This window comes from Carettochelys insculpta, chromosome 2 (assembly GCF_033958435.1).
Source record: "Carettochelys insculpta isolate YL-2023 chromosome 2, ASM3395843v1, whole genome shotgun sequence".
NCBI classification, from domain to species: Eukaryota; Metazoa; Chordata; order Testudines; family Carettochelyidae; genus Carettochelys; species Carettochelys insculpta.
This window is the reverse complement of record NC_134138.1, coordinates 62061718-62077299: the sequence shown is the minus strand read 5'-3', so window position 1 is coordinate 62077299 and position 15582 is coordinate 62061718. Positions and strand designations below refer to the sequence as shown.

At 49.6% G+C, this 15582-nt stretch overlaps 1 protein-coding gene across 3 annotated transcripts in view; it reads left to right on the top strand.

Moving 5' to 3' along the window:
• The window catches only part of GDAP1 (ganglioside induced differentiation associated protein 1), a 74820-nt gene that overhangs the window by 33175 nt on the left and 26063 nt on the right, over positions 1–15582 (top strand). For 2 of the 3 annotated variants that reach the window (XM_074987065.1, XM_074987064.1), the window contains exon 2: positions 9396–9488. The gene's annotated coding sequence lies outside the window, so the exon portion shown is untranslated. Of the gene's footprint in view, positions 1–4821; positions 4978–9395; positions 9489–15582 lie in introns of those variants that run through there. The other variant, XM_074987066.1, reaches the window with a different exon arrangement.

Below are 15582 nucleotides of genomic sequence, written 5' to 3'. Positions count from 1 at the left end.
AAGGTTTACTATATTGGCCACCCAAAAGGGGATGTTCCCAGGAGAGGCCCCTATACCATGTATCTTTGACTACTTGCTGGCCCTAAGCCAGACGGGGCTGTCACTGTCCTCCCTAAAAGTGCACTTGGCAGCCATTTCGGTGTTTCACCCAGGGGCTGGGAGGTCCTCAGTCTTCTCTGACCCGGTGGTAAAAAGGTTCATCGAGGAAATGGAGAGAGTCAAACCACAGGTTCGGTCCCCTTGCCAACATGGGACCTTAATTTGGTTTTGTCTAAGCTTATGGCTCCCGCATTTGAACCTCTCGCCTCCTGTTCTATGTTGTTCCTTACCTACAAGGCGGCATTCCTGGTGGCCATTACCTCAGCCAGAAGGGTGTCAGAGCTCAGGGTCCTGATGGTAGATCCACTTTATATGGTGTTCCACAAAGACAAGGTCAGGCTGAGACCCCACCCAGGGTTTCTGCCTAAGATGGTCTCCCCTTTCCACATTAACCAAGACATCACCTTACCGGTGTTTTATCCAAAGCCCCATGCCTCCCCTAGGGAGCAGAGTCTACACACCTTGGATGTCTGGAGGGCACTGGCCTTCTATATGGACAGGACCAAACCCTTCTGGAAGTCGCAGCAGCTGTTTGTTGCAGTGGCGGACAGGTTGAAGGGGCACCCAGTCTCCTCTCAGCGGATCTCCTCCTGGATAGTGGCCTCTATCAGAGAGTGCTACAAACTGGTGGGGGTTGCCCCTCCCCCGATCAAGGCTCACTCCACTGGGGCACAGGTGTCCTCTGCAGTGTTCTTGGCCAAGGTCCCTATCCAGGACATCTGCAGGGTGGCCACTTGGTCCTCCATTCACATGTATGCAGCGCATTACGCAGTTACGCAGCACGCACGGGAAGACGCTGCATAGGGCAGGGCTGTCCTGCACTCCTTTCGGGGCTCCGACCCCACCTCCTAGGCATTGGCTTGCATTCGCCCAAATTGGAATGCACGTGAGCAATCACTTGAAGAAGAAAACACATTTACCTGTTCTGTAACTGGTGTTCTTCGAGATGTGTTGCTCATGTCCATTCTCAAACCTTTCTGCCTTCCCCTCTGTTGGAGTAGCCAGCAAGAAGCAACTGAGCATGGGGTGGGTCAGGCGGTGCATATATGGGTGGCCATACGGGCACCACTCCAGGGGGTACCGCACCGACCCTAGGGCTACCGGCTAGGGCAAAAAAGCTTCCGGCAGCTGGGCATGCACTTGGCGCACATTGAAATTGGAATGGACATGAGCAACACATCTCGAAGAACACCAGTTACAGGACAGGTAACTGTCTTATCATACTAATAACATGTATATTAAAAATGTAACTTTCATTGTGAGTTTCCTCTTCAAGCAAAACTCTTCATTTTAGGAATGCTTTTCTGGCTTTGTTGTGTGCAAACTCACTTGTAATTGAAGAAAAATCTAATTTATGTGCAACATCACTGTTAATGTTAAGCATGTGAGTCTATTCAAAAGTTCTTGTCCCATTGTAGAATGATGATAGTTCTTTACTTGTTTTAACATGTTGAACATGTTCACCTGAAGCCACTGATGCAAGGTGACTGACAAAAATGTGTAGTTCAATTGTGATATTAGGAGATACAGCCAAGAGGCCCAGATCAAATATTTCTTGAAGCAGTTCTTTTGGCTTGTAGTCTGATTTCAAGTTGATGGAATGTATATGTTCCAGGAAGATCTCATTACAGAGATCTCTTGAAATCTCATTGTATCTTTGTTGAAACTGTTCAGTCACTGAATATAGATCTTTGCCATTTAGTTCTCTGAATTCTCAAAGGAATCCAAAAAGGTACAAATTTGTTGCTGTCTCCATTTGATGTGTTGTAAGACCAGATATGAGTCAATAATAACAGTAACCAAAAAAAAAACCAAACCAAACTGACTTGATAGTGCCTTTCTGCATCAGATTGAGATGTTAGGCTGCAATCAGTGGAAAACTAAGATGAAATGTCAATACCCTGTGCTACTGATTTGGACTTAGAAATGATTGCATCCCACTGATCACAAATCTTTTGAATATTTTTAAGACGTTGTTCAGTGTTACCCCTCTCAACATCTAATGTAGCATTGCATGCTTCTATTACAAGATTAGTGTTGTGGATCATTTTTAGCACCATGATCCACATGGATGACTTAAAACGTATTCAGATTTGGACGTATACTTCTGAATTGACTTAAACTCAGTGCAAGCCTGTGTTGTGAGTCAGAGACTCAAGCTTATTTAAAGCCTTTTTCATAGACCCAAATGCTGTGCAGCTGGTTTAACGCCATCAGTTCAGGCTGACCATTTCACTGTTGACATGTCTTGAAGAGAAACAGGCATATGCTGCTTCAGAATTTCCCGCTTTCTAGGACTGCTACTGAATAGGTTGTACAATTACTGAATTGTTCCAAAATATGCCATAGCTTCCTTGCATGATTCAGTGCAATCCACACTGACAAGATTTAGTATATGTTTGCTACAATTGGAGAAAATACATTTGGACTTTGCTCAGAAAGGACTGTCTTTCTGTTGTCTGTGTTCTGTTGTACTTCCTGCCCATAATGGATCTATTTTCATAGGATTAGTCAATGCACACTTGAAAATTTAATTTGAAGCCTTCCAGAATTTCTAATACATAAGCAGTGATTTCTTTTCCAGTTTTTGTTACGTGAAATTATCAGACAAAATGCATTGTTCTTCAGTTGTAACATATTGAACAATCGAGGTTATTTGTCCTTTATAAGAACACTCTGGAGTTGCATCAATAATAATTTAAAAGTACTTCACATGTTGTATCTCTTCAAGAATTGTTGTTTGCACAAATGTCCCACACGGTTCAGTGAACTCATTTGGTATTCTGTTAGACAAATAATGGATTTTCATGCTTTTCCCACTCTCCTATGATTCACAAATACATTTAACCTGGCATGATAAAAGTGTGTCATACTTGGTAAGAAGCTCAGTTATACCAAGAAAGTTTGTTTGTATGGTCAACGATGTGTTTACTAGAAGCAAACAAAGCCAATTCCTGTTCAGAATGGAAAATGACATTCAATATGCGCTCAAGGATTTTTTTCCAGTTATCAGTTTCTGTGTTCATTTCACTCAGGAGTAAAGTTTTCAATTGAACAGTCAGCTAGTGCTGCTCTACTAGCTGATTTCCTTGTAACAGTTACTTTTACGTGATACTGAAGTTTCACATGGAGGTATTCAGTCTTTTAACTTCCTCTGACCTCTACGATCATTCCAGCTGGATGGATCAGATGGTACTGATGCATGTGAAATATTATTGTTAAAAATGAAACGGGATACACAGTACAGAGCCAGCTTTTCCATGCATTGGCAGAGCCAGTCTCTTGTGGAGATGTCTCCATTTGGAAGCCTTTTTGTCAGCAGACAAGTGGGAAAAGCATGATTTTCAGCATCTCTTGGTTTATTACTTGGAATCTGAAAACAACTAACTTTGAGAAATGACTGCATTTGAGCAGCTAAGATTATTATAAACAACAAGTCCTGTGGCACCTGATAGAATAAATGTCTGTTAGTCTATAAGGGGCAGCAGGACTTCTTGTTGTTTGAAGATACAGACTAACACGGCTACCTCTCTGATAAGATTATTATAAGTATAATACACAATAGCTAACTTCATAGGCCCCAGTCTCGAAAACACTTACATACACATTTAATTTTAGTCATGTGAGTCATCCCATTGAAATTAATGTTAAGTGAATTTAACTATGGGCTTCAGTATTTGCAGCATTTTCCTTTTTTGCTAAAAGTGAGATCAACACCCCCAGCTAGAGCATTATGTATGCAACTGAAACAGTGTGAAAGGTGCATTTTAAAAAAACAAAAGGGCAAAAAATGTTGTCCTGGAGTGGGACATGGGTTAAGATTCCTACTAGTTAACTTTGGGTTTGATCACATGTATTAGATGCTACAGTCTGTAGGTGTAGTTGGGATAAAAGATTATTTAGAGAGATAGGAGTGTAGCTCAGATAAAGTCTGAATACTAATTAATTCCTGAATTTTAGTGCTTATAGTAGAGCTACTTGAACCTCGTTCAGCTGATCTGTTTTCACCTTTGATTAAAAAGGTTCCATTTCCTACTGCTTGATTCTAATAGTCAAAACTGTTGAAGGTTTTATAAACATTGACAGTTGGATGTTTCATTTTTAATTAATCTCAGAGAAATAGGTAATTTGGTAATCTGCTAGTATTTTTAAAAAACACATTGTTTAGATTTTTATTAGTTAACTTTACAATGAGACGGTAGATTTGTGAAGAGAAATTCAATTTCTAAAGAATTATTCAAAATACCAACATTTGAAATTCTTCTGTAAATATCTTATGGAACTTCACTGCGACACTGTAAGTAACTCAGTCAAATATGGAAAAAATCAGTTTACTGAAATTGCACATATTGTTGGGCTGGGTGTAAAATAGTATTTCAGAACTCTACACTTTTATACCTATTTCTTCCAAGTATTTTCTAACGGCTATACAAAGTTCATGTAGTTTAGCCTTTCTATGATCTTTTATACAAAGTAAGATCAGGCACAGAAAGGCTGAACTGTAGTATACTTGTGTGATTAAAATCTTGTGTGCATTGTTATTGTAGACCCATTAATAATGTAAGGATTCATGTTTCTTGTCTCTTAATAGGTTTCAATATGAATTCCTTCAGTTTACAGTCAAAAGATATTTATTCTGTCAACACTTCAATCTCGCCCTGGGATCTGAAAGTCATGCTGTGTACTTTCTAACTCATGTGTCTCACCCAGTAATACAGACTCTGCAACTGGAATTTAGTAGTAGGCATCCTTCAGTCTGCATGGACGATGGATCGTGACCCTTTATAGTTTCAATTGAGGACTTCATTTACAGCGTCTACTGTGACTATGAAAACCCACACGAGAGTGACAGTCCTTGCTGCTTCTCTTGCAGATGTGGTGGGTGTCTGGCAAGTCCTTAGTGTGCTTTCTGTGTGCTCGCTTCTCCTCTGCTAGCTGTCTGATCCTCATCTCGCCCTTCTGAAGGCCCTTGTGTAACCCCTGCCTCCATCTGCTGCGGTCGTCTGCTAGTTCTTCCCAGTTGTCCAGCTCAATGTCTACCTCTCTGAGGTCTCTCTTGGAGACATCTTTGTAGCGCAACTGGGGGTGTCCAGGAGGTCTTTAGCCAGAGGCTAGCTCACCATACAGGATGTCTTTTGGAATCCTTCCATCGCTCATCCTGTGGATGTGGCCAAGCAAGCAGAGCTGACGCTGCTTGAGGAGGGTGTGCATGGTTGGAATTCCAGCTTGCTCACAGACGGCAGTGTTGGTCACACTGTCCTTCCATGATATTCCAAGAATGCTCCTGAGGCAGTGCAAGTGGAAGACGTTCAGCCTCTTTTCCTGGCGGGCATACAGGGTCCAAGTCTCGCTGCCATAAAGGAGGGTGCTGAGGATGCAGGCTCTGTAGACTTGCATTTTGGTGTGAGTGTACAGCTTGTTGTTATTCCACACTCTCTTGCTGAGTCTGGACAGAGTTGTGGCCGCTTTTCTGATCCTCCTATTTAGCTCAGTGTCCAACGACAGGGTGTCAGTGATGGTGGACCCGAGGTAAACGAACTCGTGGACGACCTCTAACGTACAGTTGTCAATGCTGATTGATGGGGATTCAGCAACATCCTGACCGAGTACGTTTGTCTTCTTTAGGCTGATGGTAAGCCCAAAGTCCTTGCACGCTTTGAAGAACTGATCCAGCAGTTTTTGAAGCTGGTCTTCTGTGTGAGACACTACAGCAGCATCGTTTGCGAACAGCATGTCTCTGATGAGGACTTCTTGCACCTTAGACTTAGCTTTCAGCCTTGCAAGGTTAAACATTTTCCCATCAGATCTTGCGTGCAGCAAGATGCCCTCTGTTGAAGATCCAAAGGCATGCTTCAGGAGGAGTGCGAAGAAGATCCCGAACAATGTCGGAGCAAGCACGCATCCTTGTTTGACACCGCTCCTGATTCTGAAAGCATCCGATAATGTGCCGTCATATTGGATGGTTCCTCTCATGTCTTCATGGAACAACTGGATCATCTTGAGTAACCGTGGAGGACAGCCTATCTTGTGGAGCAGTTTGAACAGACCATCCCTGCTGACCAAGTCAAGGGCCTTGGTCTAGTCGATGAAGGCTATGTAGAGTGGCTTCCTCTGCTCCCTGCACTTTTCCTGCAGCTGCCTTAGAGAGAAGACCATGTCAACGGTAGACCTTTTTGCACAGAATCCACACTGCAATTCGGGGTACACCCTCTCAGCAATCTTCTGGAGTCTGCCAAGGATGACGCAAGCAAACAGTTTACCAGTGACGCTTAGGAGGGAGATTCCACGGTAGTTGTTGCAGTCACTTCTGTCTCCTTTGTTCTTATACAACGTTACAATGTTAGCGTCGCGCATATCCTGTGGAACCTCACCCTCTTTCCAGCACAGGCACAGTAGCTCATGTAGGGGTTCCAGGAGTGTGTCCGCGGCACACTTGATTACCTCTGGTGGTAAACCATCCTGGCCAGGAGCCTTTCCTGCTGCAATACTGTCGATGGCTCTCTTCAGTTCATCCACAGTCGGTTCTTGATCCAGTTCGTCCATTACTGGTAGGAGCTCGACGGCATCGAGGGCTGCATCAACCACAACGTTCTCGCGTGAGTACAGCTTAGAGTAGTGCTCAACCCAGAGCTCCATCTGTTTGGCTTTGTCAGTGATGACTTCACCAGATTTGGATTTCAGAGGTGCCATCTTGTTCTGGGTGGGTCCTAAAGCCTTCTTCATACCCTTGTTCATTCCTCTCACGTTACCAAAGTCAGCACAGGTCTGGATGCTGCTGCATAGCTGGAGCCAGTGGTTGTTGGCACAGTGCCTGGCTGTCTGCTGTACTGTTCTTCTGGCCACTCTAAGTGCTTGCTGGGTACTCTGGCTGTGAGCATTTGTACTCCAGGAGTGCAGCGTGCTTCTTTTCAATGACTGGAATCATCTCATCGGAGTTAGCTTCGAACCAGTCGTTCGTGTTTCTAGCTCTTCTTCCAAACACCGACAACGCCGTGTTGTAAACTGTATCCCTCAGATGTTGCCATTTGGATGTCACATCGGCGCCCCCAGGGCCACAGCACAGATTTTCCTGGAGGGTCTCTCTGAACTTTTCAGCTTTCTCCAAGTTTGCTGTCTTTCTGGTGTCAATGCGGGGCCTTCCAGCAGGTTTAGAGCGGTACAGCTTCTTGGGTCTCAGCTTGAGCTTGAAGCAAACTAGCCTAGTGAGATGTGAGGATCTCTCCCACCATCGAAGGCAACCCCGGCGCTCGTTCTCTACGCCAATCGAGCAAGAGCTTATAACCGGTATCTGTTGCCTCCCGTGTTGACGCAACGCTGTTCAGTGATGCCGGAGTACCTTTCCGGGCGTGAGCCTGGGCACTTATTATGGAGACTCTGGGCTGCCCAGACACCAGTGTCCCCCTCTCGGCTTTACTGATATAGTCCGAAGGAGAGGATAACCTCCACGTCTTGTACCAGCTCAGCTGCAGGAGTTGCCGGCACAGTGCCAGAAGTTGACACCAAACCGCCTTCGGACTCCACTCCAGATTTTCTGTCAGGGTTTACTCCCTTAGCCTTTCTCCTTCCCAGGATAACCCACAAGGCAGTGGGGTGTGGAGAATGTGGTTAAGGATCCCACTACTTCATACCTCCCGGTCACCACGAGTCACCACAGCTCCCTGTGGAGCAATGACCTCATATCCTCGGGACCCTCCTCCCCACCTTTCGCGCCCCCCCCCCAGCTATCATCACCATAGGACCCTCCCCAACCCACTACCCTCATCTGATCCCATGTTCGCCCTCCTCACTGCACTGGCCCCTCTCCCCACAGCTGCTCTCAGTGCCCCCAGGTCCACCTTCCCCCATCGCTCTTCAGGCTCTTCTCTTCAGAGACTCCTTTTCCTGATCGTGCTGCCTTGTTCAGGTGGAACACCCTACCTGAAACGCACAACAAACACGGGGCTCCTCCCTCGGCGAACTCCCAGAGGCAAACTTCCTTCCCTGTTAGCTGCTGCCCCTGTTCGTTGCTCACAGTGTTCGCTGAAAGCTCCCTTCTTATAGAGAGAGCTGCTAACTGGTTAGGCCTGGCTCAAAGCCTTGCCTCCAGTCTAATCAGCCCTTGAAGGCTCACCTGGCAGGGAACTCCCCCAATTCACACCTTGCAAACTGCTCCTTTCTGCACAACACAAGCTCAGGCACACAGGCAGCTGATCAAACTACCCTTCTCTGCAAAGTAACATAGCTGCACAGACAGACATTCACCCACCAGCTCACCACACAGCCCCCCAAATCCCACACTCACCCAAGCTCCTCTAGGATGCTTTGCCCAGAGGCAAACTCCCTTCCCTGTTAGCTGCTGCCCCTGTTCGCTGCTCACAGTGTTCGCTGAAAGCTCCCTTCTTATAGAGAGAACTGCTAGCTGGTTAGGCCTGGCTCAAAGCCTTGACTCCAGTCTAATCAGCCCTGATCAGGGCTGAACTGGAATTTAGTCAATAGCTTTTGATGATGAATGATCCAGAATCGAATCCAGCTTGTTTTCCTATGGTTGTATTAGCTACTGCATCATTATCAGTAATTCTGATTCTGTAACTGGAACTGAATCAACAATTCAGCTAATGAAATGAGTCAAAATAGCATCCAGCTAATTTTCTTGTACCCGTATTGTCTCTGCAGTTCTGACTGGTCGGAAAAAGTTGCTAAAACATATTTTTATCTGTTAAATAATCATATCTGACTCTGAGTACACATAGGTAACTGATCTGATGAATAAGAGATTGCCACTTCACACATAGAATGATCACTTTTCTGTCTATATGTATTCTGGGCAAATCAGAGTGAGTAGGGTCTAGGGGTTTCTTGATTTACAGACTCTCATCTATCTTCTAGAGAATATTAATCCCTTATTAATTTGGTTTTGATATTACTTACGTTGATTATATTGTATATGTGTGTGAATATATGTGAACATTATTTTCTCTACAGCTTCGATGTGAAAAGAATAAAGAATTTTGTTTAGGTATTAATTTTTATAATTGTCACTAACAATTTAACTGTGGGTCCAGTAGAGCACTATCATACTGTAATAGTTTATGCAGGACAATATATTTTGTTTTCAGACTGAAAAATGAGATATTTATGTATAACAAAGTTTAAAACACACATCACACTAAGGCCTATAAGCAGGGCTTTTTTTTCCAGTGTGATGCAGTAGAAATGTGTTCCATCAACTTTTTCCTGGTGCCATTTTTAAAAAGTGCTGCTGTCACCACTCTCCAGCTGGACCATTAAACCAATTAAATTGACTCCTGCTCTTTCAGCACACAGGTCCGGGAGCTGCTCCTGCAGCTGTACTTTGGGGGGAGCCGCGCAGCTGGCAAAGCAGCATGAGGACATGGAGCTCCTTTTGAAATGTAAGTCCTGGGTTGGGGTGGAGGGGAGGAGAGGGTGGTTGGGGAGTGCTAAGCCTGCTGATGGATTGGGGCCTTGGGAGGGGGGTAAGGGGGTTAAGCCTGGGAGGGTTACGGCTGCGGGGGTGGGCAGGGGGTTGAGTTGAGCGGGGGATGCGTGGCCGTGTGGGGGGTTGGGTTGGGACCATGTGTGGGGTTGAGCTGGGGCTGCATAGGTGGGTTGAGTGAGGGTGGGACAGTAGGGGAGGGTGGTTTGTGACTGCAGGGCAGGGTTGAGCTGGGGGGGCTGTAGGAGGGGCAGTTTGGGGCTGCAAGGGGGAAGAGGTTAAGCCTGGGTGGGGGGCAGTTTGGTGCTTGAGTTCCAGCACCTTTTTGTGCAGAAAAAAAGCACCGCCTATAAGTGAGGCCATATACAGAGAAAAAGCAATAATTCTGGAGAAATAAGAAAAATAGTTATCAAGAGGCAAGGTTTAACGATAAACTGGCTGCCTACTCGTATCTGAAATTTGGCTGAGTGGCAACTCTTGCAGTTACGTGTTTTGTGATCTTAATGGCTGTGTCTACATGTGCCCCAAACTTCGAAATGGCCATGCAAATGGCCATTTCGAAGTTTACTAATGAAGCGCTGAAATGCATATTCAGCGCTTCATTAGCATGCGGGCGGCAGCCGTGCTTCGAAATTGACGCTCCTTGCCGCCGCGCGTCACGTCCAGACGGGGCTCCTTTTCGAAAGGACGCCACCTACTTCGAAGTCCCCTTATTCCAGTGAGCTCATGGGAATAAGGGGACTTCGAAGTAGGCAGCATCCTTTCAAAAAGGAGCCCTGTTTGGACGCGCCGCGCGGCGGCAAGGAGCGTCAATTTCGAAGCGCGGCTGCCGCCCGCATGCTAATGAAGCGCTGAATATGCATTTCAGCGCTTCATTAGTAAACTTCAAAATGGCCATTTGCATGGCCATTTCGAAGTTTGGGGCACGTGTAGACACAGCCAATGGCTACGTCTACACGTGAAGCCTACATCGAAGTAGCCTATTTCGATGTGGTGACATCGAAATAGGCTATTTCGATGAATAACTTCTACACATCCTCCAGGGCTGGCAACATCGATGTTCAACGTCGATGTTGCGCAGCACCACATCGAAATAGGCGCTGAGAGGGAACGTCTACACGCCAAAGTAGCACACATCGAAATAAGGGTGCCAGGAACAGCTGCAGACAGGATCACAGGGCAGACTAGCGCTTCCGGGGCAACAGCTAGCCGCTCCCTTAAAGGGCCCCTCCCAGACACACTTGCACTAAACAGCACAAGATACACAGAGCCGACAACGAGTTGCAGACCCTGTGCATGCAGCATGAATCCCCTGCTGCAGCAGCAGCAGCCAGAAGCCCTGGGCTAAGGGCTGCTGCACACGGTGACCATAGAGCCCCGCACAGGCTGGAGAGGCAGCGTCTCTCAACCCCCCAGCTGATGGCTGCCATGGAGAACCCCACAATTTCGACGTTGCGGGACGCGGATCGTCTACACGGTCCTTACTTCAATGTTGAACGTCGAAGTAGGGCGCTATTCCGATCCCCTCATGAGGTTAGCGACTTCGACGTCTTGCTGCCTAACGTCGAAGTTAACTTCGAAATAGCACCCGACGCGTGTAGCCGCAACGGGCGCTATTTCGAAGTTAGTGCCGCTACTTCGAAGTAGCGTGCACGTGTAGACACAGCTAATATGTGCAGAGTTCCTCCTTTATTTACTCAGGCACAAAGCCAGTGTATGAAAAAAGTACCTGTAACGAATTCTGAAGAATAATATGTTGATCAGTCATGTTAGCTCTTTGGAAATGTCTCTTGGCAAATAAACTTGGATGAAAGGGGCTGTGTTAGGATGCCTGTCTTAGAGAAGTGGGCTTTCCAAGGCCTTTCTGCTTTTGGCTCTCTTGAGGGAATATATTTGTGCATCTGAAGATTTTTTTAACAAGGAGGAGAGAGGAAAAAGAGACATGTGGATGATCCTGTAAAGATCAGAAAAATATTGATAATACCTCATTCTTTTGCACCTCTCTGAAGAAATATTTCCTGCATTTTGTCACAGATAAAGGGGGACCTCTTGTGGTTATTCTGAGAAACATCTTTCTACAAGGCTCATGGAAAATAATTTCAGTACAGCCACTGCTCACCTAAAGTGTGTATGTTCCCAGGGTTCAGAGCTCGGCATTCCTGTGAAATAGTTTTGACATAGAAAACTATCCTGGTTATTGATAGGTAAATCAGCAGGCCAAGCACCTCAAGTTCAATAACCCCTATCTTTTATGTTCCACCATAAAAAAAACAACCAACCAACCAACCAAACAAGAAAAAAAAAAACCTTTTGAACTGGAATACTGTTTCCCCAGGTCAATTGCGGAAATCCAGGTATGCTGGTGCTATGCAGCTGTCATAGGTGCTGACTCCAGGGTTGGAGTGCACATAGAAAACATAACTGGTGCTCATCACCCCAGCTACCTGCCAATCAGCTGTTTGGAGCTGGGTTGGAGAGACTGGGAGGGTCAAGGGTGGGAAGAGACAGAGTGAGGGTGGGGCATGAATGGAAGAGGGGTTAGAGCAGGGGCTGGAAAAGATGGGGTGAGATGGACCTTCAGGGGAAGGGGTGCAACGGTGGCAGGAAGAGGTAGAGTGAGGGCAGGGCCTTCAGGGAAGGGGTGGAGTAGGGGAGGGACCTTCCCTGGTCAGGCCCCAACTGACCATCCTAACCCATCCCATTCAGTCAGTCTGAGGTAAATGAAGTTCTCCGTGTTGTTGGAGGGAAGCCAGTGGAAAGTCCCAGGGCTCAGAGGTGGGAAAATCCAGTCCTGATCAGTTTAAGACAGCATGTACTGTGGAAGTGAAAATAGCTCTCTAAAGCTGCGTCTACACGTGCACGCTACTTCGAAGTAGCAGTGCCAACTTCAAAATAGCGCCCGTCATGGCTACACGTGTTGGGCGCTATTTCGAAGTTAACATTGACGTTAGGCGGCGAGATGTCGAAGTCGCTAACCCTATGAGGGGATGGGAATAGCGCCCTACTTCGATGTTCAACATCGAAGTAGGGAACGTGTAGTCGTTGTGCATCCCACAACATCGAAATTGCGGGGTCCTCCATGGCGGCCATCAGCTGAGGGGTTGAGAGACGCTCTGTCCAGCCCCTGAGCTCAATGGTGGCCGCGTGGAGTGGCCCCTTAAAGCTCCCCGCCCCCTGCCTTCCTGTGCAGGAAGCTGAGAGAGCGTGCAGGCAGCAGCAGTAACACGCAGCTAGCCTGCACGCTCCTCTGCAGCCAGAAGAACCCCCCAGCGCTATGATGGCCGCCCCCCAGCCCCCCCAGCTCCCACAGGGGACCCCCCGCCAAGGGGAGCCAGGGCTCACAGCCCAGCAGCCAAGCAGGGAAGCGGCAGCGGGGCCCCTCCTGGACGGAGACCGAGCTTTGGGACCTGCTGGGGCTCTGGAGCAAGAAGGAGGTGCTCCAGGTAATGGGGAGCAAGAGGCGGAACGTAGATGCGTTCGCTCGGCTGGCCGAGGGCCTGGCCACCTGGGGTCACCCTGCCCACACTCCAGATCATGTCCGGAGTAAAGTGAAGGAGCTGCGGCAGGGTTACGCCCAGGCCTGGGATGCGGCTGGCCGATCTGGGGCCACCCCCGTCACTTGCCCCTTTTACAGGGAGCTCAGGGCCATCCTGGGCCCCCAGCACACCTCCTCCCCTCCGGCCACGCTTGACACCTCGGCTGAGGAGCCCCAGCAGGCCCCGAAGGCGGAGTCTGCCCCGGAGGCAAGCCCCGCACCCCGGGGGCCCCCCCAGGAGCCCACCCCCGGGGCACTGGAGGAGGAGGGGGAGAGGGACTCCTCCTCCAGTGACGCCGGCCTCCACATCATACTCCCATCCAGGAGCTCCAGCCGGGCGTCCGCCCCCCAGGTGTCCCCCGACCGTGGGAGTGGACCGTCAGGTATGTACCCCTCCTGGTGCACACCCCCGGGGTTGAGGGGCAGGGGTAATAGATATGGCCAGGGCCCTCCACATGCCCAGATGACCATGGCCCCAAGGACAGCAGTGGCATGTCCCTCACAGGAGTGCATCAGCCCCTGCCCCCCGCAGCACGACAGTGCCATGCCCCATCCCCGGGGCTGGGGGGAGCGGAACCTCTAGGGTCCCCCGGGGGGAGGGGGTCAGACACCCAGCAGCAGCAGCAGCAGCAGCAGCAGCAGCAGCATGTGATGGAGTGGGGGGAGTGCAAATGCGAGACTCAGGCTAGATAAGAGAAACAAGCTGAATAGCTCCCAGTGGCTAAGGATGATCCTGGGGCTACAACTGGGAGGTTACACCTCTGCCCTGAACAAAGAGGAGGGAGGAGCCGAGCTGGGTTTGAATCGGGGGCGGCAGGTAGAGGCTAGGGGAAGGGAGAGCTAGAAGGCAGCCAGCCTGAGGAGGGGGAAAGCTACACCCCAGAGGGGCACCCCTTGGGGCCTTCTCCCCAGGACAGGTTGGAAGGACCATCTGTGACTGCTGTACTGTCGCATCTGTGAGAAGCTGGGCATCTGTTGCCTAAGAAACCTCCTGTCGTACCTGCTGAGTGAGTGAGAGTCACTCCTGCCAGCGGACGGGGTGCAGTGCAGGGGGACCCCAGAACCCCATCACAGCAGCATCTCCCGGGGACGGGGATGGGGAACCTGCAGCAGAGGGGTGGGGGGACAAGGGCCACGGCTCGGGGCCCACACTAACGGCTGTCTCCACTCTTCTTCCCCCCTCCTGTGTTCCGCAGCTGCACCATTGGAAGGACCAGAGAGCGCCAGTGAGGCGTCAGTGGTCCCGGAAAGCCCTCCGGGGCCATCACTCCAGGCCAGCCCCTCAGCAGAGCAGCGACCGGCCCCACGGCGGGGAAGATGGCAGACGCAGCACCACCAGGCGACGGCAACGGACCCCCAGCTGCTGGCCCTCCACCGTCGGCAGCTGGAGGTCGCCGAGCAGCGGCTGCGGATGGAGGAACGCCGCCTCCACCTGCAGGAGCGGGCGCTGGCCTGGTGCCAGGAGGCATGGGGGGCCTACATGCGGACCCTCAACCGCATCACGGACTCCCTGGCCCCCCAGGCCGCGCCAGCCACCGCAGTGCCCGCCCTGCCTGCTCCACCTGCTGCTCCAGCTGCTGCGCCGTCCGCCGTTGCACTGCCACCCGCTACCGAGGGCCATTCCGCCGAGGGGGACCTGGGGCCAGCTGACACTCGCTGGCCGTATCTCCCGGTCCGCCCGGCCCCCAGCCAGCCCCGTCCAGGGCTGCGGCCAAGGCGGGGATCCCGGCCGCCCATCCCCAGCGCTGGACTGTAGGGGCGTGGGGCCCAGGACGTGGTCCCCCCCTCCCCCTTTGTATATATTCCCCCCAGTTTATTCTTTTCTTGTAAATAGTTTGCATTTGTGACCAATTACTATGCTGATCCTTACCCCCCCATGTAAATAGTTCTCCCCTTCCTTGTCTTCCCCTTTCATGTTATCCCGATTTTTATAATGTATATATATTTATCAGTTTGATTTCCCCTGTACATAGTTTGTCTGGTTCAGAATATTTATTATAATAATATAATAATAATAATAATAAGAGTAGTAGTAAAGAGGTTTGATTTGACAAACAACTGTCTGTTTTTATTTTTACAAGAAAAGTAGGGGGGTGTGCTCTTGGGTGCTCTGTGGTGTGGGCATAGGGGCAGGGAGTGTGGTGGAGGATGGGGGGGTGCAGTGGGGGGCCTGCCAGCGTTCACCCTGTGGCCTCATCGAACTGGGCCCACAGGGCCTCCCGGACCCGGGTCCCTTCGGGGTCCACCTGGCGACTGGGAGCAGTGGGTGGCTGCACATCGGCCCTGCTGGCCTCCACAGCCCAGCCGTGAAAGAAGACCTCCCCCTTGCTCTCCACCAGGTTGTGTAGCGCGCTGCACGCACCCACAATCTGGGGGATGTTGGTGGGGCCCGCATCAAGGCGGGTGAGGAGACACCTCCAGCGCCCTTTGAGGTGCCCAAATGAGCGCTCCAGCACCTGGTGCACGTGGTTCAGGCGCTGGTTGAAGCGCTTCTGGCTGGCAGACAGATGGCCCG